The following is a 23,259-nucleotide window of genomic DNA, read 5'->3' on the forward strand; positions in this document are numbered from 1 at the left end:
GCCTCTGCAAAGTCAGTAGATCACTTTTGTAGGTGCTCTGAATCAACGATAAACTGAAAACAAATAACTTGTGGAGAAACCTCAACAGTAATTAAAAGTCTAGTTTAGCTCTGATTAAAATTGGTAGGTTGGGTCTGTTCTCTCCAAGCAATTAGAGAGAGGAGAGAGATTATTTTGGAGCGTCATTCTTTTGTTTAAAGAATTCCCTCCCCCATTATCTTCTTGGTCAACTCCTGCTCTTTTTGCAGTATCTAGTTGAAGTATCATTTCTTCCTTGGGAGTTTTTCTGTGTTCCTTCCCTAAGCAGAGTTAATTTCTCCCTCTCCTGTGCTCCCAGTGTACTTGGTAGAAGGCTGCCATGGCCCTGATCTCACGGATTGTAAGCTTAATGTCTAAGGTGTCTTTCTCACTGACTGTGGGCTTCTGTTATGGACTCAATGTTTGTGTCGCCCCCAAATTCATGTTGAAGCTCTACCCCACCCCCGTGAGATGGTATTGGGGGTGGGGCCTTTGGGCAGTGATTAGGGTTAGATGAGGGTGGAGCCTTCATGAATGGAATGAATGGAATTAGTGCCCTTATGAGAGTCCAGAGAGAGCTTGTTTCTTTGCCCTCTGCTATGTGAGGACACAACGAGAAGACAGCCATCTATAAGCCAGAAAGTGGGCTCTCGTCAGATACCAGGGCTGCCCGCACCTTGATCTTGGACTTCTCAGCCTCCAGAACTGAGAAATAAATTTTTGTTGTTTAAGCCATAATTTGGCTTAATTTGTCATACAAATTTGGTCATACAGCCTGAGCTGACCAAGACAGCTCTTGAAGAAAAAGTCTCCCCCTCCTTCTCTTTTTTACTCGCATCATTTAGTCCAGTGCTAGAAACATCAGAGACAATCCATGCAGATAAAATTGAGGAGACGTCTCTGTTGGTCCCGGCCTTGTTTATATTTTGTTTTATAAGGAGGTACAATTCTTTCTAGGAAATAACCTTTCAGTGGCAGTGAACAGTATATTTTTGGGGATGCTGGGATGCCAGTGTTTGGTCTCTGTCATTCTCAACCGCACATGTACTTAATTGTATCTGGAAATCACTACTGTATATATAAATGATATGTATACTTCAAAGAATGAAGTTAGAGGAAGTATTTCTCAATATGACTTTAATTATAATAATAATAAAAAAAAATCTCTTTGGAAACTCAGGCTATCCCTTCCATTAAAAAAGACAAATCTTAAAAGTGGAATATTAAATGTTTTGACAATGGAAGGGAAAGGCAATTGCAGTATGTTGAAGAGTATATGAGTTATGTGATAGTGAGGACAGTAAGAGATCGCTTTCGAAGGCCTTGATGGGGAAGGTTGGGTCTTCAAATGTTACCTTTCTAGGGGGTTTTGTCTCAAAGCCTGCAGACATCCTCTCATTTCTAACTGCCTTCAAACAATTCCTCCTTGTGTCTGTGTCCCCTTTGGCTGTTGCCCTGTGTGAGGAGGAAAAGTTCACATCAAATGTATCAAAGAGGAGGGAGGACACAAAACAATCCAAAACAATAATACCCACTGGGTAGTGGAGGGCAAAGTGGGCGGTAAGAAACACCCTGGACTGTCAGGGCCTCAGCCCTGCCCGTTGAGTTGGAAAGGCCACTTCATCATTTTGTCTCCACCAGTCCTCAAAGACACACTCTAATAATAAAAATTTAGGGGGAAATGGGAGTAATTGGGTAGACAACAACTTCTGGTTGGGTATTCAGTGGCTTTGCTTGTGACACACTGAATTTACAGCCTTGAGAATGTTTCATTAGATTAGGGGAGTCAGTGGTGTGTGCTCATTGCTCTGCAGTTGAATAGAATTTCCGGACCTAGTGTCCAGACTGGTTCTGCTCCTTGGTGGCGTTGTCACTGCTCTGGGCCATTAACCACAGGTAATAGTTTGTTTCGAGTGAAGGTTAAATTTTAGTAGTAAGTCTTTGTTTCTGTAGAAATATTTAACATCACGGAATTACTGACTGTAATTTTTCCAAAATAGGTGATGAATAATATTTATATCTTGTGTTATCCTGGATTATCCCTGATCCAATCCTAGAGAAAGTACTTTTATCAGTCATCTGATGTTTGCTCAGTGCTATACCCTACGGAGCCGGTAAATGCTGTGGATATGCAGAATTAGAGAAAGGTATCTGCAAGCTAGGTGTTTTCTGGTTTTTGGGTTCCTTCCTTGTTTGTTTAATGGAAGCTGTGAATACTGATCTGGGATTGAAGGAGGGGAGGGCTCGCATGGTGTGCTCAAAGAGAGGCGAGAGGGGCTCCACGTAGAATAGTCCAGGAGGGAATGAGGTGGCTAGTGAGAGAGGTACGAAGATAACTTGTCACTGGTGCCCTGGTCCTCAGCTGCCATCAAGGGCCACCTCGAACACAAGGGCAGAGCCAGCAGGACAGTGGAGTGTGAAGGGACCAGGTACCCTTTATTTATATTTAAAATAATTACAAATATTTAAAAAATATTTTAAAATATATTTAAATTTTTATATTAAAAATATAATGTATTATAGTATAAAATAAAATATATATAAAATATATTATAAAAATATAAAATTTTACATTAAAATATGTTTTAAAATTATATTTTTAAATATTTAAAAATATTAAAAAATATTTTTAGGGTACTCTCCATATTTTATTTACATTTTAAGATTAACTTCAGTCTCTAAATCACATATCTAAACATACTTTCTTTTTGTTGATTTCACTTAAACTTAAATTGATGGTTTATTAAATGAACACTGTAAATAAATATTTGCTATGTCATTACGTCTAACACAGGAGTGGCTTTTAACAGAAATTCATCAACTTCCCTTCTTGGCTTTTTAAAATTATAAATACAGGCATAAAAACAATCCAGAATGTGTTTGGATACTGCTAGTAGCCAGCACCAACATTGCTTCAAAAATTAACACAATTTGTGCCTTTAAACAATTTAAATTCTAGCTCTTCCGTTAAACGAGATGGATAAAGCATGCCATTTCTGTTTTTTCCTTCTTGAGATTTTTAGTTTTCAGAAACACACATTTCTCACCATGCTTTCATCCTGTAAACCTGAGTTCTATTATGAATACTCCAGGTTTATGCTTAACTGACAGTTCCTTAACAAGAAAAATAAACTGTGCTCCATTTTTCTTCCTGTTACCTGGAAACATAATTTTACTTAATGTGTGGATATTTTGCTTTGTGATATTTAATCAAGACAGCAACCTGAGTAGAAGGCTGTTGATTTAAGTCAAGTTTGAGATCCAGTCACATTAATTTCTGTGTGTTTGTTCTTCTGGTGGCTGTGGAAGCATATTTGCTTCGTACACCATTAGACGTCACCTCTTGAAGTCCAACTTTCAAAGTTATATGAATTTTGCCATTTTGCTAGCACTGGTGTGCTCTGTGCATCTGCTAGAATTATTTATTCCATTCATACTGATTTGTGTTACAAATATAATGGATGGAAGAACTTCTAGGAACTTAGGTTCATGTTCAACTTTCAGGCTGTACATTCTGTTTTCATCATTTGTCTGTGGAGACTGTCATCTTCTTTAAGTAAGCCTAACTGTCGTCTGTATAACTGTTGGTAAATTATGATTAATCTTTATACATGAATAGCGATTTTCATACTTCTGTGGGTGAGTACTTTGCAGGCATTTAGATTTTATGCTGGATCAGTAAAATTAAAAAAACAAAGGAGATGAGAAGATCAACAGAGTGGCCAAGTTTTATTTTTTCTTTTCCAAATAAATGTTACTAACTTTGCTGCCCCATCATTCTATAAAGAGAGGATCTTTAATTTAAGAGCTAAATGTAGGAAAGATATGATCTGAGAATAAACACAGACCTATAAATTGAATAGCTTTAGCTTTTAAAAAACTCACTGCGTTATTCCTGTTTTTTTCAATTCACTACAGATGAACGATTGTTTTGTCAGGATGGGCACTGGTCCTGCCCACAGACCAGCAGGAGGTCATGTGTGGTGGGCTGACTTTCTTGCCCTTTGGACCTAAATAAAAATTTATTATTTCAGAGTGAATTACCAAGAAGGAGGCACAGCATATTGTACGGCAGACTCTTATCTTTATTTATACTGCATTAAAAGAGCAGCTATTGCTTTGTGTATTCTGGAAAGGCCCAAATGAGCTATTTATGAAAAGTTGAGTGCATTAGGAAATAGAAAGAAAAAAGTGAGTTTCATTGTGCAGAGCAGGGTTCTTTAATTGTGAAGCGTCCAGGTCTTGGTTGCAAAATAAGCCAATAGACCATGAAGAATATATCTCATAATACATTGCCAGTTCTGAATATTACACCCCCCCAACCCCGGCCCTCCCAACGGCTCCTCCTCCCCCGTCAGTGTTCCAGGTCTCCAGATAGCCAGTATTTCTTCTTTTCTTTTCAGGTAAATAATAGTGTCTACTATTTAAATGTTCTTTTAGTAAAACTGGCCTTTTGGGGTGCTGTCTTTCAGACATTTACATATTCACATTTATTTTACTACTATGAGGAGATACAAGGAAGAGTTTGCTTGGTTAATAGTGAAATGATGATCTTTTCAAGTTGTTTCACTTCCATGGACACCTCAAGTAGAGTTTAACGCTTGTGAATCTCTTCCAAAATAGAGACTTTCCAAAGAAATGTAAGAGGATGACTTTAGTGAGACAGGACCTGCTGAGGATTAGACATGTAAGATAAATAATTAGAGTTTCTTTCTAGAAAGAACTTTAGAGATCACCTGCTCCAAACTCTTGCTTAGCATAGGAGAAATCTGAGGCTCCAAAAGGTTAAGGGTCACAGGGCACCTTCGAGGAAACCATAATGTACGGTCGGGTGAAGAGTCTATTTTGGTTGATGAACTATTTCCTTGATTATCGTCTTTTCTCTAATGCTTTAGATTGAAAGCGACAACACGGCAGCCTTCATCCTCATCTCCACCCCTGTGAGGAACTTTTACATTTACATGCACCGCACTTCGGGTCGGCTGTTTTAGCCTTGCCTAGGTGAAGCTGTGCCATCGTGCCCTGGCCTACAGGCTATGCAGACAAAAACCAGAGTGGTTTTGTGAAGGTGGAGGAGTGTGGTTTTGTGAAGGTGGGACCCTTGCTGCCCCGCTGAAAACTGGGGTGCATTTAGTGGACCATCTATTCACCCCACATTGCTGAGTGCACACCTGAGGTCAGAGGGTTAGGCGTGGCTCAGGTCACACACCTAGGAGATGGCAGGGGAACGTGAGACCAGTGAATTGACTTCTGCTCCAAAGAGTGCTTTTTTTCACCTTCCAAAGCTATTCTTACTAGGCTAGTCCACTCTAGTTTGAGATTTTATTTGCAACGGTTGTTAATACTTTGGATTGAGATTGCTTTATTGGGAAAAAAGAAAGCTTGCCATGAACAGGAGTTACGACTGATACTAAAGGAAACAATTTGAAATTTGAATGTTCGGCTTCTCTGGAAAGTTTTATTATTTTGAGCAGAAAAAGGAACATTTTGTCTCTAAGTGTAGTGACTATTATGATTATTATTACTTGATATTCTAAAATCTTCCACAGGGCTAGCAGATTGAGCCTCCGAGATAAACAGATATTGGAATTAGAACCTTGTGCGGTGGCCTCTTCAGTGGTCATAATTTCGAAACTCCCTCTCACATCTTAGTAAAAAAAATAATATTAATAACAAATTTTATGTTTCCTGAATTCTTATAAACACTTGCCTTTTAACTCCATAAAAAGCACAGTTCCTGCTTTGATTCGGCATGTTAATTTTTTTCATTTATTAAAATGCATTTAGTGCAGAAACCTCATAGTTTACTGAATGGAAAATAAATGTTAATGCTGAGCAAACAGAAATGTTCTTTTAGCTGTGCCACATGCTGTGGCAATCTGCCTTTCCCACTTAGAAACGGAAGTGTATAATGCCACTTTGACCTTTGAGTGGTCACTGTGAACCTACCTTTGATTTTTATATTTGTATTTCTTTTAGCAGATTGTTCTTTCTCATTGCTTGAAGATGTGTAAAGGGTTTTCTTAGCAAAGTAAATTTGAAAGAAGCATTGACATTGTAGCTGAGTTTATGATGTAAGGCAAATTTGTAGAAAATGACAAAATTAGTTCCAATAACTGAATGATACATAATTAATTTATAGGTGGTTATAGACTTGCTACAGGTAGAAAATATTTTAAATTGGGGTCTAACAGATCTAAATTTTATAGTAAAATAGATCTCTTAACATGCCTTTGATTAAAGAAACTGACATTTAAATATATAGTGCATAACCAAGTGGCCAACTTTAATAACTCATTTCCATTTTTTCGTCCATTTGTCTGTTTGTCTGTTTCATCCATTTGTCTGTCTGTCATCCATCCATCCATCCATCCATCCATCCATCCATCCATCCATCCATTTGATCAAGTATTTCTTGGGTACCTGCTCTTCAGGCCCTTGGATGAGTATAGGGGTATAGGCATGAGTGTAATAGACAACTCATGGAGTGTTTATTGCACTGGGGGGGGGGTGTCCAAATGCATGTGTGTGGTTGGTCGCTTCCCCCTTTCCCTTAACTTGATGAGTGTTTAGAAGATACTGAGTGTTTCCATGGCATTTAAAGGGCCTCATACCCTCTACCTTATCTGTGCAGTATGCAAATTCCAGCCACTAGAAGCTAATTAGAGGAAGATTTTTGATGGCTTTTATTAGAAAGCAAATATGTTATTTGAGATGTAAATAGTTGTCAACCAAGCAAAATATTTATCAACTAGTATGTGAAAAGCACTATGCTAGGTATAACCCTGTTACAGGTAGTTGTAGGCTAGATTAACTACGACAGCCTAACACAATTAGAATCAATGAGATACAGGATAGGAAAGGTTTGATGGCCAGGACAAGTTAGGAAGGGTTTAGGTTCTGGAAAGCTGCTAGAGAACAGGGCAGCGGTGCTTCTTCCTGTATTAACAGTGAAGAGTCTTGTATAACCATGTGGGAGTCAGGATGGTAAGAATTTAGGCTCAGAAGTCAGAAAAACCTGGATTTAAATCCTAGCTCTGCAACCTTGGGCAAGCTAGTAAACCTCTTCCAGCCTTGATGTTCCTGTCTAGAAAAAGGGCTGGAAACTAGCCCAGAGGTTGCCAAAGAGTAAACCTTTCAGGATGTATTTTCCGTTATTAGGAAGAGATGAGGGGACATCGAAGGGACTATTGTGGTTGTGATGATAAAAATCTTATGAAATAATCTGAGGGGGAAACCAAACACTTTTTTGGTACTACAAATAAGAACTGCCGAGAATAAGATGAAAGAAAAAAGTTTGAAGTATTTTTTCCTTTAAAACCTTACTCCCCCTTTAGTTGACTATGTTATATTCTACAAGTCTAGTCAATAGGACATTTCCTGGCCATTTTTCCTGACATATCTTTTTGTGATTATTATACATGCATATCCAATAAAATTTATATTATCAGATTATTTTATAGTGAAAATGAAATAAAATTTTCCTGTGTATAATAGTTGGATAACAGTATGATAAAACTTCTAATTGAATAAAAGGAGATTTTTTAACTCCATAAGATCTTAACCAGTATAAAAACTATATATGCCTTTCGTTTTATTTATGAATGTCAGCTTAAAATGGCATAGTGCTGTTAGTAAGATAATTAGGCTCTAGTCACTGCTTTGCTATGCTTGAGTACATTTTTTATCTTCTTAGGGCTACACACAACAAAAACTCACTATGGAATCCCAGAACAACATACCATGAATCCTAGGGGAAACTGGACTCTTTGGTGCCATGGTTCCCTAGGAGGCAGCTTGCTCTGGTGATGTAAAGTATGAGTCAGGGAGAGCTCCACTCTGAGTCCAGCTCACCATGGTGTTTCCTTTTGGACTTCGGTGTAGCTGTTTAACCTCAATTCCTTCACTGGTACAAAAGGATAACACAATTGTACCTACTTTTAGGAAACTTAGGGAGAGGCTGTAAAAACTAATGGTATAATGTTAGAAGCACCATACACCGAATATCTCATAGAGTGGTGGAAAATGTTGTTATAAGCACAGTCTGATATTCATTTTTTAAAAGTGTGTTAAGGGCATAATTACCTCTATTGGATGTAAATGTTGTAACTTAGGACAATATAGCTGTTCTGTTTTTTTTTGTTTGTTTGTTTTTTTAGTTTTTTTAGAAGCCTTGAAATGAGAAGAAAAATAAACAGGTTTAAACTGTTGACTAAAAACATTAAGTATAGAAGGAAGGCATTTATTCTTATAATACTTGACAGATGAAAGGTGGACCTTTTTCATCAATTAATGTTTTCATTGAGGGACCCTAAGGCAAGTACATTCTCTAAACCCAGCTTAACGAAATCACTTAGAGCTCTGGATGAGAGAGTTCATTCAGTGGAACCAATTTATTTGGCTTCAGAGTTAATGTATTTCCCATGAATATTCCTTGGTGAATTATATAAATCAGTGAGTTCTCTGAAGAGATCCCATAAAGAGATCCCTTCTCCCCAGTCCGAGTCCTGAACAAATTAGGAAATAAAACATTACTAGAGTCATCAGATGGAGAATAAAACATTACCTCTATTGTGGATAGAGGTACATTGGAGACAGCTTAGTGTGACAGAGGAAAGAAAGGTCACCCACTAGGTTAGAGGCTAGGAAGGGTGGTGTGTGTGTGCGTGTGTGTATGTTTCCAAATAGGGTTTATTAGCCTGCTCTCTAAGGGTAACTCAAATTTCAAGAGGAAATAAAATAGGGAGGAGTGAGTTGAAGGAGTGGAGAGGAAGGCCAGCCTTGTTTAGGGAAAATGAGGCATTTCCTGTTAATGAGACCAACTTTTCCAAATTCTCCCACTTCAAAATTCTATGACATTGGACATTAGCAAGAGACCAACTACATCTGGGAATCAGTGAAGGAAAAGTCCCATTTCCTTTTATTGCAAGTTTGTTCATTTTACCCATCTGGGACCATGTCCCTTTTTGCTTGCTGCTCCATTGTCCCGAAGATAGTCACAGTTTTCCACATTCTAGAAGGAGCTGCGGGGGTGGGGTGAGCAAGAATTTTGAAGCATGTGTAGCATTTAATTTATTTTTCTTTCTAACTTCAGTGGGTTTTTGCCCAATTCACCATCGCAGCTTGGGCCAATCATTGTTTCAACCAAAGGCATAACTAAGGGTGGTTTATGGATGTTTCATTTTTCAAAAATTGTGACCTGGGTCCAGGGCTTAAAATCATTAATCCTATTCCAAATTTGGGTTGTACGACACTGGAAACATTTTGCAATAATTTTTAAAAACAAATGTTACTTATCCACCTTGTTAAGAAGAACAAATATTACAGATTTTTATCAGTGGGCATTGTTCCTAATTAACTTATCAGCTCTAACATGCGTTAACTGTGTTCCCAGTCTTGCCAGTTTCTAACCAGTCTAGAGCTTGACTATATGAAAGAGCTTGACCATGTTTGTCAGTGGCTTGGGTCATAGTGGAATAAAGTCTGTACCATTAGTAACTGGGTTCCTTTTTCCTCAGCTGAGCTCCAGTAGGGCTGCTGTGTAGCAGTTTCTCTGTTTGCCCCACGAGCAAGAGAAAAGAGATATTATTGAATTTTGAGTCTTTCGGGAAGGCCAGATGGGGAAGTGGTTCAGTTGACATTTAAGTGTCTGTATTTAAAGCCAAATCCTAAGAGAAATATAAAACGTAAAAACACAACATTTGTTTTTAATGATTGCTTAGTCTGGTTGGAAGAGGTGGAATTAAGATAGAAACATGTGAAAAGATAGCAATTGAAGAAGGGTTAAACTACAACATAAAAAACAATCCAAAACACACTTAGGAAGTAACTACTATGCATTTGCTGCTGTGGTTGGTGCTGATGTAGGACAATAAATGGGAAATAATCAAGGTCTAGAAGAAGTTTACATTCCCAACAGGGTGACAGACATATTAAAAAATGGCTATTACCTGTCAAAATAGCTTTAGAGGATGAAATATAAAAGGGGACACACATCCTGGAATTTCTGCCGATAGCAAAGAAAACTGGAAAGGAATGAATATTGGGGCTGGGACTTCGATTAAAAGTTTGCTGGATAAAAATGACATGGATAGAAAAAGAAGCGGTGGGTGCGAGAGATGCAATGGAGGGCAGAGAGATAGGGCTTGATGAGTGATCAGGAAAGTACAGTATGATGCTGAGAAATGGAACTTGCGTACTTGGAATAGTGATGAGACAATTAATAGGGAAAAACGGGAGTCAGAAGATGAGGTACCGTGGTGGGGAGAAGCTGATTAAGTTGAGTTAATAAATGATACTATTTTAACAAAAGTCACTTTCCCCTGTTACTGTCAATACTATCTAATACTGCTTTTAATCCCAGAACACTCTCAAATGAGGTAAAGAGCACCAGAAGTTGGTGTCACAGTTCCCTAAAAAGTTGTAAAGATGCCCTTAGCTGTAGGATGTAGGATGTGGAGATAAAAATGTGTGAAGCTGTACTTAGCCTTATGTAATTTGAGGTGTAATTCGATCTGATCTTTTCCCACACAACCGAAGAGTGAATTAAATGGAAGATTACTAGATTTTAGCTTTTATTTATTGTTAATTGGAGTTGATTTGTTTACTTATGGGGAATTTTTCAGCGTTAAATTTTTATCCCCTCTTTTTAGTCTAACCCAGCAGAACCTCTCCTTTTTTGAGGGCCTTTTTCTTTTCTTTCCTCCCCTCTTCTTCCCCCACCCCCCACTCTGGTTCAAGCCGTTGTTTCTCAGCCTAGTTGTGTAGGACCCAGTTCCCTGGCCCATGCTGGTATTATGAGCCTTGCGCTCCTCTCCCTGGCTGAGGCAGTTGGTCGCCTGCCCACTCATGCTGGCTGCTCACGGCAGCCGGTGGCAGCTCACGCCAACCTCCGGCTGCTCACGGCAGCCCAGTTCCAGGGAGAGCCGTTGTTCACAATTTTAGCTGTAGAGGGCGCAGCTCTCTGGCCCACGTGGGAATTGAACCTGTGAACTCGACGTTAGGAGCACAATGCTCCTACCACCTGAGCCACCAACTGGCCCGGCCTTTTTCTTGATATCTGTGCTCCTTGGAATTTCCAAAGCTTGCTGTTATCAGATGCTGTTCCTGGAGCCTCTCTCTTCCTCTGACACCTTTCCCAGGGCCCATGTTACTTTTCAACCTAGATGCCCAAATCCTGTCAATGTGCCTGATGACTCCTATAAGTTTCTGTATTTTAAAACTTAGAGGAAGTGGTAGATAAAAAAGGTCTCGACTGTGAAAACAACAAATGAAGATTCATCAAATTACATGGATAGTTACATTTGCATGTATCTAAATTTTAATAGAGCTTTATTTTGAATTTGGTGTGAAAACCACATTTGTGCAAATAACAGATTTTTTTAAAGATTATTAGAACTTGTCTATTGGCATTATTGATCTAGGCGAGCTAAATGCCTCTGGAGAAGTAGATTTTTTTGCTTCTTGATGCTAGTTAATTTTGAGCCCTCTTTATAGGAAGAATTATCCTTGGTTGCAAGAGTTTAATGTCAGAAATATGTATATCACATCTCTTAATTGAATAAATATTGAATCCTGTGGGGACAAAGATTTGAGAGAATGGCAGGTGACTGCCTTTCTTTCGCCAACACATTTTTTTGGGGGGGTGAGGGGTGGGCTTGGGGAAGATAATGGGTATAAAATTAGACTGACCAACTATTATAATATTTTTTGGAATAATATTCAGTAAGCATGTACATAGTGTTTTATGCTTAGCAAAAATTGGGGCGGCCAGATGGCTTGGTTGGTTAGAGTGCGAGCTCTGAACAACAGGGTTGCCAGTTCGATTCCCACAAGGGCCAGTGAGCTGTGCCGTCCACAACTAGATTGAAGACAACAAGCTGCTGCTGAGTTGCCGGAAGGGTGGCCTGATGGCTCAGTTGGTTAGAGCGCGAGCTCTGAACAACAAGGTTGCTGGTTCAATTCCTACGTGGGATGGTGGGCTGTGCCCCCTGCAACTAAGATTGAAAACAGCGACTGGACTTGGAGCTGAGCTGCACCATCCACAGCTAGACTGAAGGACAGTGACTTGGAATTGATGGGCCCTGGAGAAACACACTGTTCCCCAATAAAAAATAAAAATAAAATAAAAATAAAAAAAATAAAAAACAATAAAAATTAAAAATAAAATGAATGAGATTTTGAGCAGAAGGCTTGGGAGCACTGTGTGTTGTTAAATGACATGGAGATGTCAGGAGAGAGAGGGAATTGTAGGGAAGATGTCAAGGTCAACCATAGTTATGCTGAATTTGAATCTGACATTGGTTGAGATTTGTACATAATTAAACTGAAAGATAAATTCTAGGAATTTTCACCTTTGGAAGTTTGGTTTGACTTCTAATAGAATTTAACTTCCTGGCATATAGTGGGCTTTAAGTAAATAAAAATAGGTGGGTGAAAGAGTAGATGGAAAGTACTAGGCATAGTGCCAGGTGCTGAGGATGTAAATAGGACAGAAATATCCTGCTCCCACCTCGGGGACTCTGCCCTTGCTCTGTCCTCTACCTGGAGTGTTCTCTTCCAGGTAGCCACATGGCTTGCCCCTTTAGCACCTGTGGGTCTCTATTCAAATGTCACATAGTCAGTTAGGCTAACCTTAACATGCAGCCCATGTTCCCTTTCTCTAATTTGTTTTTCTCCATAGCTTTTCATAGTAATTTAATAATATATAAGTATATAGTTATTTATACATATACAAGGTCACACAATTAAGTTTGTGAACTTGTTGCAACGATGTTGCTAACCTTTTTTGATATCAGACAGATTATTCATTATGAATTTGTACCAACTGGACAAACAGTTAACCAAGTTTACTATTTGGAAGTGCTGGAAAGGCTGCGTGAAAAAGTTAGACGACCTGAATTTTTTGCCAACAATTCATGGCTCGTGCATCATGACAATGCACCAGCTCACGTGGCACTGTCTGTGAGGGTTTTTAGCCAGTAAACAGATAACTGTATTGGAACACCCTCCCTACTCACCTGATCTGGCCCCAATGACTTCTTTCTTTACCTGAAAATAAAGGAAATATTGAAAGGAAGACATTTTGATGACATTCAGGACATCAAGGGTAATACGACGACAGCTCTGATGGCCATTCCAGAAAAAGAGTTCCAAAATTGCTTTGAAGGGTGGACTAGGCACTGGCATCAGTGCCGAGCTTCCCAAGGGGAGTACTTTGAAGGTGACTGTAGTGATATTCAGCAATGAGTTATGTAGCACTTTTTCTAGGATGAGTTCACGAACTTAATTGTCAGACCTCGTATATTGCATATATAGAACATATAAACATAGCTATTTCATAGTAATCTCTTTTAGCTACAATTTAGGTGACCTTGAAATTGTGTGTCTGTGATGTGTCATGGAGTAGGCTCTGACTTCTGGCGACCCTCTGAATGAGTGACGTCCACAGTGTCCTGTCCTCACAGCCCTGCTCAGCCCCTGTAGACTCCTGCCTGCGGCTTCTTTTATGGAGTCAATCCATCTCATATTTGGTCTTCCTCTTTTGTCGCTACCTCCTATTTTCCCCAGCATCGTTGTCTTTTCTAAAGAATACTACCTTCTCATGATGTCTCCAAAGTAGGACAGCTTCCATTTTGTCATTTTTGTCTCCAGAGATGTTAAGTAGCTGGAGATAAGCTTAGAATGCAAGTTGGGGACAGAGTGGAAGCTCTTGAATGTCGGGTTTTCATTGAAAAGATCTTCCTTGTCAGATGTATAATGTTTATGTGGTATTTTACTAAGAGCAGTGGGATCACTGTTCTGTACTTCACAGTTACAAATATTTCATTCAGTCTCCAAATATTTATTGAGCACCTACTATATACGAGTATGTTCCAGGCAAGTTTAGGTACTGCGAACACACAAATGACAAAATATGCAAAAATCACTACCCTTTTAAAACTTTCTTTCTAGTAAAATATAATCTATTTCATGGATCAGAAGAGTTGATGCCCTTTGAAAAATCACTTAAAAAACCAGGCATGATGTTCAGATCCTGTCAGCTGGGATGATGGCATTGACAAGGAAAAGAAGGGAGTGTAAGAAATGGTGTGGATACAGAACATTTAGAGCTTACTGAGGACTTGGATAGTTTGTTTGGAGATCAGGGGAAAAGAGGAGTCTGATTCCTCTAAGACTTAAGCCTTGGCAACTGGAAGAATGGTGGCGCTCTTAAGGAATGCCACAAAGGGAATTGTTTTGGTGGAAAGTTCTGGTGTATACTTGGATATATTTTGGATTTGACAGTTGCCATTCATCCAGTGGAAATGCCCACGAAGGGAATGGATATGCAGATCCGTAACTCAGAAGAGAGATCCCACACCAGGATTTACTGCAGCAGCTATTGCTTATGTATCCATTTAAATCTGGCTCTAGGTAAATGAGTTAATATAAGAACACACAGTAACTTTTCTTCAACCACTGTCATGGGATAACAGGTGCAATTTCAATTTGATATCCTATCGCCACTGCTTATCGTTGTCACAGGAATATTCAATGTTCCTGCGTAAGCCCTAAATGTGTGTGGTACTTTACCAAGGGGAAATTATATTCCTGAGCCTGGGTAATGGCTACTTTATGTCCTTAGTTTACACACTATGATTGTAGCTCTAATAGTAGCATATGTTGTCCTTATCCACATCAATAATTAATCCATTCTTGAAATTTACTAAGCTACTCACTCAATAATAAACCAGTAATACAATCGACTGTTTATTATTAAGAAATATTAATGTGAGTATAAAAGATTTAGGAATAGATTTATGCTCCTAAAATTGTGTTAGCTGATACATTTTATACTCGTTGATAACTAGTTTATGTTCTTCATGTCTTTACTTTTCAGGGTATTATAAAATGATGATATAGAAAATGCCTTATAGCCTATTTCTGTGAAAAGACCTATATCACAGCAAGAAGCTCAATCCACTTTTGTCTACTCTTAAAGCTTTATTTTCAAGAAATATTACATTTTGTCTATTGGAAGCCCAAATTTGGATCATAATAAAAATTTTCTTGTATTTATTAAAGTATTTATGCTATGTACGCATCTAAAAGATTTGATGTAACTAACTAATGGAGTACTTTTGCTTAGCATCCCATATCTCTTTTTATAGGGGTGCCTTGGTTTCAGGCAAGTAGTGGAAAACACAACTAAGAAATAATAAGAAAGTTCTCCTCCCACAAGAAGTCCTAAAGGGTTGTTCCAGGGTTGATTAATTCAGCTTCTCAGCCATATTTCCAAAGGCCAGTTTTTTCTGTTAAGCCGGTTCAGCATTTTGGCTTTTTCTTTTTTCATTCAAGGTTGCAAGATGACTGGGTCACCTGTAAGCATCAAATCCTCACAAATTAATGGTTAAAGGTTGTAAGAGGAGAAACTTTATTATCTTGCATTAAAAATGGCTTTATTGAGATATAATTTACATACCATAAAATTTACCCATTTAAAGTGTACAAGTCAATGACTTTAGCATATTTATAGCATTTTGTAACCATCACCATGTTCTAATTTTAAAACACTTTCATTACCTTAAAAAGAAAGTCACACTGCATGCCTCATCCCCCCCAGCCCTAGGCAACCACTAATCTGTTTTTTGTCTCTATGGATTTTCCTATTCTAGACATTTTGTATGAATGGAATCATACAAAGAATCCATTCTTTGTAATTTGTAATTTGTAAAGAAGGCTGACCGCCTTCTTTAATTCAGCGTAAAGTTTTACCTATATTGGTTTTACCTATATTAGTACTTCATTACTTTTTATTGCTGGAGAGTATTCCATTGCATGGATATACCACATCTTATTTATCCCTTCATCAGTTGATGGATATTTGGTTTATTTCCACTTTTTGGCAATTATTAATAATTTGTATAGTACAAGTTTTGTGTGTACATATGTTTTCACTTCTCTTAGGCGAAAACCTAGGTGTGGAGATGCTGAGTCATATGGTAAACCTTTGTTTAGCATTTTAGGAATGCTAAATTGCTAAATGCTACATTTAGGAATGCTAAATTGCTAAATGCTACATTGCCATACAAATGTAGGTTAGGTTTCCTATCTGAATTGTGTGCTGTTTCTGTAATTTGCTTTCCTAAGTGGCTGCACCATTTTACAATCTTACCAGCAGTATATGAGAGTTCCAGTTTTTCCACCTTCTGGTCAACACTTGTTATTATCTGTCTTTTTGATTATAGCCATTCTAGTGAATTGGTCTCTCATTGTGGTTTTGATTTGCATTTCTCTAGAGAGTAATCATACTGAGCGTCTTTTCTTGTGCTTATTGGCCATTCATATATCCTTCTATTCAAATCCTCTGCTCATTTAAAATACTGGATCATTTGTCTTATATTGAGTTGTACGAGCTCTTTATTCTAGATACAGGTGCTTTATCAAACATATGATTTGTAAATATTTTATTTCATTCTGTGGATTGTCTTCTTACTTTCTTCATGGTATTGCATGACATCCACAAGTTTTTGGTTTGGATGAAGTCTAATTTATCAGTTCTTTTTTCTCTTGTTGGTTGTCCTTATGCTACCATCTCTGTTTTTTAAAGTAAAATTTTTATAGCTAAATAACATACATAAAGAAAAGTGCTCAAGTCACAAGTGTACAGTTCATTGCCTTTTCACAAAGTGAATATATCTATAAAGTGAGCATTCAGATTAATAAACAGAACATAACCAGTATCCCAAAAGCGTCCTTCATTCATGGCTCCTCCAAGGTTAGCCATGATCTTGACTTCTAACATCATAGATACGTTTTGCCTGTCTTGGGATTTCATATTGCATTGAATCATACAATTTGCGTTATTTTGTGTCCAGCTCTTTTTTATTCAGCATTATGTTTAGAGATTCGTCTACATTGTGATGTGTACTTTTCATTTGCTCATTTTCATGTATAGTATTTCATTATGTGAATTTTCCACAGTATATTTTTTTCTACTGTCAATAGACATTTGGATTGCATTCAGATCTGGTCTGTTAGAACAGAGTTTCTGTGACTATTCTAGCCTTTTGGTGAACATAGATGGATGGCCTGGGTTATAGGATAGGCATAGTTCAGTTCTAGTGGATACTGCCAAGTAGTTAATCAAAGTGGTTGCACTAATCCATGCTGTTACTAGTTTGCGATTTTTTTTTTCTTTTTTTAAAGAACTAGGAAACATTTGCCAGAAGTCTTCCTAACCTCTACCTTCCAGCAGAATCCCCCTCATGTATCATTGGCTACAATTCCTGTCCGTGCAGATTCCTGACACAGCTATTTCGAGATCAGTGACAGGGGTGTAATTGTCTTAGCTTAATCAAGGTTCACCCTGTGAGGCTGAGGAGGGGCCTCGCCTTCCTAGAAACACTTGGTCTCCTGATTTATAAATGCAATTGAGGTTCTGTTCTCATGGAGGAAAAGGGGAGGGGAGTGGATGATGAGTGGAAGTCAGCTGTGTCTGCTGAACGAATCAGATGCCTATCTGGAAAAGTGACTTTTTTGCTCTACAAGATATCTCTTCTGCAATCATTTTGAACATTTACCAGCCCTTTTAGTTTCAGAGTAGTTAAACACGGTAAGTGCTCAATAAATACTTTTTATAGTGATTATGTTTTCTCGTTTTAATTTACATTTTTATACCATATTAGCATTGGGCCTGCAATTTTAAATGGAATGTCCACATTTGTAAAGTGTCATCAGTCCTCACTTTTCACTCCATCACAATGCCTTATGGGAAATGTGCTGTGAAGTGCCCACGTATAAAGTGGTTACCATTTTCCCACAAACTATTTTTATTAATCTTTCATTCCTGTTTGACACTTAACAGCAAATTAATTAAAAACGTCTAATACTGTGTTATACAAATGCAAAGATAATAACTGTATATGTCTATAACAATTTTAGGGAGCAAAATTATCTTCTGAGTTATGTTACTTTAGAGCAAGGAAGGCTTTTACTTTTCTAAGGGGCCCATCTCAGTATACACTTAAAAATACAGTTTTGTTGATTGATATACTTTACTTGTATACAGACTGTGCTATCTATAATAAACACTTTTAGAAAACAATCATTTTGTTTCTATTATTTGAATTTACATAGGGTTTTGGAGAACGGTTTGGGTAACTAAAATGATAAAGGCATTGCGTAATGCAGTAAGTGTACTAGTTTGACAGCCGTGACTACGCAGGCCAGGGGAAGGAGACTGTTGTAAAGCAGAGACTCCAGCCAGTCCTGGAGAGGCAGGCCAGGTGGTAGGCAAGATCAGGCGTAAGTGAGGTCCTCATTTCCTAATTGATGTTCCCATAACTGCCCTCTGAACATTTCAAGCGCTTTCATCATTGAGGATTACACGTTTGGATTATGTACAAAATGTTATCATCTCATTTTAGAAATGTTTTTCCCCATGTCAGTGTGAGTCGTACAAAATTGAAGTGCATTGCCATACAAATGTAGGTTAGGTTTCCTATCTGAATTGTTGTGTGCCGTTTCTGGTTCACACCCATCGATGCCTTTCCTGTTCCTAGTTGACCTTTTTTTTTATGGGAGCTGTTTTGGTACAAGTTCCACCTCAGTGAATGAGAGTGATATTTTACCTTGTCACAGCATTGAAAAGAAAATTGGACTCGGTGTTTTAGGTTAGTAGTAGGTGAACATCCAGTTTTCTAGGATGTCCTTTAGAATGATTTGTATTTGTTTCTCTATAGCATTGCTCCTGTGTTGGCAGGAAAGTCTTCCACAAACCTCAGGGGAGCAGGATCCCCTTTGGTTAGCACTAGAAGTGATGTGGTTTGTGGTGACTTTGCTAAAGAATGGTTCTTTGTACAATTCTCTTGAGCAACAGTGACTTGGATTAGTTCATTATGATTTTAAAGTAAATTACAAAACTTACATAAATAAGGAAGTACTTTTGTGGGAAAACATAGGTGTAGATTTTTACTGTAAGCCTTTTATCTGTAAGATTAAGAAAACCTTCCTCTGTAGTCACCTAGTGGTAGTCAGAGGAAATTCCTCCCTTCCATGGGGAATGTAGATGGTGAAATTCTGTTATATATGTTTCTTTGTATACATTTATTTGTTTAGCCTGTCAAAGTTCCCAATGTTTTGTAGATCCAGGATGTTTAAATTGTTGGAAAGTTTCATGTCCCTTGCATTAGCTCATGGCCAAGGAGTTAATGCAACATCCATTTTATAGCAATGCTCAGGGAATTGTGGGGGCAGAGTTAATGCTTATGCAGACCATCTATGTGCCAGACACATGCCATAATCGTATTTAATCATTAAAATATCCCTGTGTGGTAGATGTTATATCTATTTTTCAGCTGCGTAATCAGGTCAAGAGGTGTTAAATAAGTTGCCCAAAGTGACATTGGTAGTGCTGAGATTCGACCAACTACCATTCTCTTCCCTCTACAGTATGTGCTTTCTCATATTTCTAATAAAGTAGTTCTGATTTTTGCTATAGATAATTGCAATTCAAAAAGTGAAAACCTATGAGTGTGCTGTGTTAGCAGAGAGGATTAAAACGGTTTTTCTTTAACATTTTCAGATAAATGCATTTTACTATAAATGGTAACATTTTGAATATTGTAATTTAATTTTTAAAAATATTGTTCCTGAAAATTAGGTTATTAGGCAATGTACTAGATATATAAAATCGGGAGTGTGAAAATTGACAGTGGTGTATTTCACAGAGAAATGAAATGGTGCTGAATTTTAAATCCAATTAACATTGCTTTATATTCATTCTTATTACTAAAAAGAGCTTATGACTGTAATTGTTACCATGGAGTTACCTGAAACAGTTAATGCATAATAAACCAAAATTGTCACATTTTCAAAGATGATAGAAAGACATATTTTTTTAGTGCTTTGCCTATTAAGGAGTTTGGACTAAACCCTATGGACGGTAAGAAGCCCCAGATGACCTTTTCAAGGAGGGTGACAAAACCGGAGTTGCTCTCTATAACTTCCAGGTGGAAAATGAATTTGAAAAGTCAACTTTGGAGGCACCGAGACTAGTTAAGAGACCTGGGTTGTAATTCTAGCAGTGAGTTAACGGATATCTAAGCTAAGGAATTACTTATGGGAATAAGCCAAGCGGGTGGATTTGGGAGATTTTAAGGAGGTAGAAATGGCAGGACATAGCTCTTGGTAGTTTGTAAGGGTGATGGAAGAGATTTCTGGCTTGGGTCCAGTAACAGGTAGGAGCAAAGAGAGAGGCGTATAGGTCTGAGGGGTGGTGGAGGGACTGAATTACGAAATACTAACTTTAAAATATTTCAGTTTAGTAAAGGGATCTAGACTCAGGGCAGAAAGATGTAGATTTTGGAATCGTAGGCGTCTAGATGGCAAGTGAAGACATGGGACTGGATAAGATCACCCAACAAGAATATGAAGTCTGACAATTAAATTCACGAACTTGTTGCAACAATGTTGCTAATCTTTTCTGATATCAGAGGGATTATTCATTATGAATTTGTACCAACTGGACAAACAGTTAACCAAGTTTACTATTTGGAAGTGCTGAAAAGGCTGAGTGAAAAAGTTAGACGACCTGAACTTTTCGCCAACAATTCATGGCTCTTGCATCACAACAATGTACCAGCTCACACGGCACTGTCTGTGAGGGAGTTTTTAGCCAGTAAACAAATAACTGTATTGGAACACCCTCCCTACTTACCTGATCTGGCCCCCTATGACTTCTTTCTTTAACTGCAGATAAAGGAAATATTGAAAGGAAGCATTTTGATGACATTCAGGACACCAAGGGCTCTGATGGCCATTCCAGAAAAAGAGTTCCAAAGTTGCTTTGAAGGGTGGACTAGGCACTGGCGTCGGTGCATAGCTTCCCAAAGGGAGTGCTTCAAAGGTGACCATAGTGATATTCAGCAATGAGGTGTGTAGCACTTTTCCTGGATTAGTTCACAAACTTAGTTGTTAGGCTTCGTATACTGATTGAGAAGAGAAGAGGTGAGAGGATGGAGAGCTCCCACAGAACCACCATTTGGGGAGTATCAGAGCAAAGAAACCAGTAACGGAGCCTGAGATGAAATGGCTATTGAGGAAGAGGAAACCTGGAGAGTGTGATGAAACCCATGGGAAAGGGGCGGTTTGAGAAGAGCAGGCAGGGGTCTCAGATGTGTAGAGCAGTCAAGAAAGCCAAAGACAGATTTAGCAGAAGGTTCCTGGTGGACTTGTGGAGAGCAGTGTCACTCAGGTGATGGGGATGAGAGCCGAATTCAATGGATTGTGGAGGAAAAGGGCAGAGACGAAGTGGTGATGGGGAGTGTCGATAAGTTTTTGAAAAAGTCTGCTGCCAAGAGAAACTAATATGTGAGGCCTAGGAAGTGTTTGTTTTTTTTTGAGTGAGAGAAATCTGCAGATTTAAATGATGATGAGAAAACGAGCTAATAAGGAGACATCAGGTCAAAGACTCAGGAGAGTGAAGAACTGATGGACCAGAGACCCTTGAGGGGGTAGGGGAAGAATGGAGCAGAGCAGAGGCAGATGTGACTCCTACACAGGAAGATCGACAGCTCAATCAGCAAGTCGGGAGGAAGGAGGAAAGGACGGTGGGATGTCCGGGCAGGAAGCAGACAGCTCCTTTCGGATGCTTTTATTTTCTCTTCCAGGCAGGAGATCTTGGTGTTAGAATATTAACGATGTGCGTGAGAGGTTGCAAACTCGTGGCCTGTGGGTTGGATTTAGGGATGAATCCAGCTGGTTGTGTGCTCTTTTAAATTTTGGAATTTAAACACTTTTGGGCAAGGGCTCTGATTTCGGGTTTTCACAGTTCTGCTCCTCCCTGCTTCATTCCATGCTCTCTCTCATTTATCAGCCTAGTTCCTGGAGGTGTTTGCATTTGTGACTCTGATGGTAGTGATGCTGCTTTCTATAATGGAATGCATTGTTAGTTACCTTTAAACCTTAAGAAAATAAACAGGCAAGTTCAGGAAGCATAATGCGCTCGTAGCCTAACTGAAGGTGGATAAGCATTGTAGTTTTAAAGACCATGCTCTGCATTTTTTTCATTTATTTTTTAAAAAAGTTATAGTTGACATACAATATTATATGAGTCTCAGGTGTACAACAGTAGTGAGTCAACATTTATATACCTTATGAAGTGATCACCACAGTCAGTCTAATAATCATCTGTCATCATACATAGTTTTTACAGTGTTATTGACTCCATTCCCTATGCTGTACATTTCATCCTGTGATTTAATTTACAACTGGAAGTTTGCATTTCTTAATCCCCTTCCCCTTTTCTGCCCATTTCACCATCCTCTCCCGTCTGGCAAACATCAGTTTGTTCTCTGTATCTATGAATTTGTTTCTGTTTCATTTTGTTTGTTCATTTGTTTTGTTCTTTAGATTCCACATAAAAGTGAAATCATTTGGTATTTGTCTTTCTCTGTCTCACTTACTTCACTTAAGACTGTGGTCTGTATTTATTTATTTATTTTGATCCAAAATATTTACTGAACGAATGAATGAATGAATACATTTGTTACTCCTCTAAAGACCAAACAGGTTACATCCAGCCCAAAACATATACTCCATTTGGCCGGGCCTGGCCGGGCCTAGTTGGTCCAGCCCCGGGGTCCGGGTCCCGCCTGGCGCGGCCCTCACCATCTGAGACCATGGCTGCACCAGTTCCTCCAAGACTGTGGTCTTTAAATACGACCCTGTCTACCCTTCCGTTGGCATTTCCTGCTTTCCCCCACTCTAACTGGCTCTAGTCAGCACTTCCGTGATATTCACCAGACGCTTTTGGATAACACCTCTTGCCGTTGTAATGCCTTACATGTTAGATAGTGTCATCTCTCGTTGATGCTGAGACTCCGAGAGCTCAGGGAGTTTTCCCAGGAGAAGGTAGTAACAGCGTTTAGTCACACCAGGTGTGCGTGTTGTTGGCGCTAGGCTCAGCCTGACTAGATTATGAGCTGTTTATTTCTTGGGTTTCACACTCCATTTCTTTCCCCTGGTTTTACTTGTCTCTACAGAAAACGATGCTTATCATTCCTCCACGCTTTGTGGGAACATTCACACTGTGGACTGTACCCTGATCAGTCTTCTACTGTCCCTCTGTGGAGGAGAGAGCTGGCGTAGGGGTGGTGGAGCCACACTGCCTGGTGCACGTCCTGGCTGTGTCACCTGTGAGCTGTGCCACCTGGGGCAGGCTACTGCACCTTCTGTGCTTCCGTCTTCTTGTTAACA

General features: G+C 38.8%; 1 protein-coding gene across 1 annotated transcript in view; it reads left to right on the forward strand.

Annotated features, from left to right (window-relative positions):
• Positions 1–23,259, forward strand: part of CA8 (carbonic anhydrase 8) — a 93,212-nt gene that overhangs the window by 14,929 nt on the left and 55,024 nt on the right. The gene's annotated exons all lie outside the window — the stretch shown is intronic.

This window comes from Rhinolophus ferrumequinum, chromosome 14 (assembly GCF_004115265.2).
Source record: "Rhinolophus ferrumequinum isolate MPI-CBG mRhiFer1 chromosome 14, mRhiFer1_v1.p, whole genome shotgun sequence".
In the NCBI taxonomy this organism is placed as follows: domain Eukaryota; kingdom Metazoa; phylum Chordata; class Mammalia; order Chiroptera; family Rhinolophidae; genus Rhinolophus; species Rhinolophus ferrumequinum.